Consider the following 1250-nt stretch of genomic DNA (forward strand, 5'->3'; position numbering starts at 1 on the left):
GAGGGTAAGGACTGGCTGTTGAGTGCAAGCACAGAGATGGGCTGTGAAAGCTCCACCATGGGTATCTGAAGGGTCCGAGCGAAACCAATGTCTAAAAAATTCCCCTCCGCTCCAGAGTCCACTAAAGCCTCACAGTCATAATTAACTGACTGTATTACCAGCCTCACAGAAAGATGAGTGCTCGAACAGGAGGATTTGTGTCTAGTGACGGCACCCGTCAGTAACCTCTTACCTACTGGCGGGGGTTGGCTTTTACTGGGCACTGGGCTGCGATGTGTCCGGTGGCGCCACAGTATAAGCACAGTCCCTCTCTCTTATGTCTCTGCTTGACAAATGTGCTAACCATTATTTTTTACAAAGGCTTGTTAATAAGGGTTCATACTAGTAAACAATGATATTGCCCAATTGAACTAATTTCATAATTAACTTTATGTAGCAGTTTTACTCTGGTTGCGTTTTGTTGTTCTCAATAAAGACAATGCGGGTGGAGGAAGTCTCAAGATGTTTTATTCTGCAGAAACACACAGAGCACAATTAAACTTTTTTGGGATACACCTCTCTCCCCTTCAGTCTGCCCGTACAGCATGGAGAAAGCAGTACTCTCATTTGAAGCGCGAGAGAAAGCACAACCGACCCCGTCAGCAGCATATGTGCTTCTTAAGATCTTAATTTACTCAATTAACAGTTACAAAACACAAGATAAATTAAATAAAGTAATAAATAAATTAAATAAGTCACAAAATACATGTCACCATTATATGGCATATGAAATAATATAAAATAAAGTTTCCTCACCACTTATTCGTATCAGTGAATAAATTAAATGGGGAAACAAATGTCAAAAGTTACAGATTTTACACAAAATAAAATCAATTTGACAACATCACGTTTGCATACAGACCTCACTCTTTTTTGTATTTATCAAACTCATGTAAACTTGATATTAAACACATTTCAAACATTTCTCAATATATAAACAACAACCAACGTACATACCTGCAGAAACACACAGAGCACAATTAAACTTTTTTGGGATACACCTCTCTCCCCTTCAGTCTGCCGGTACAGCATGGAGAAAGCTAGTAAGCAAACCCAATCTCAGTAAAACATTCAAAATGCAATTCATTGCATTAAATTTCATGACATCACAGTCTTACATTACACTTAAACATTATTTATCTCATGAAATTAATCGATGACATCGTTTACACTTGGAGGAATGCCCTTACCAGTACTCTCATTTGAAGAGC

Source organism: Sinocyclocheilus anshuiensis, unplaced genomic scaffold, assembly GCF_001515605.1.
Source record: "Sinocyclocheilus anshuiensis isolate Anshui unplaced genomic scaffold, SAMN03320099.WGS_v1.1 scaffold2651, whole genome shotgun sequence".
NCBI classification, from domain to species: Eukaryota; Metazoa; Chordata; class Actinopteri; order Cypriniformes; family Cyprinidae; genus Sinocyclocheilus; species Sinocyclocheilus anshuiensis.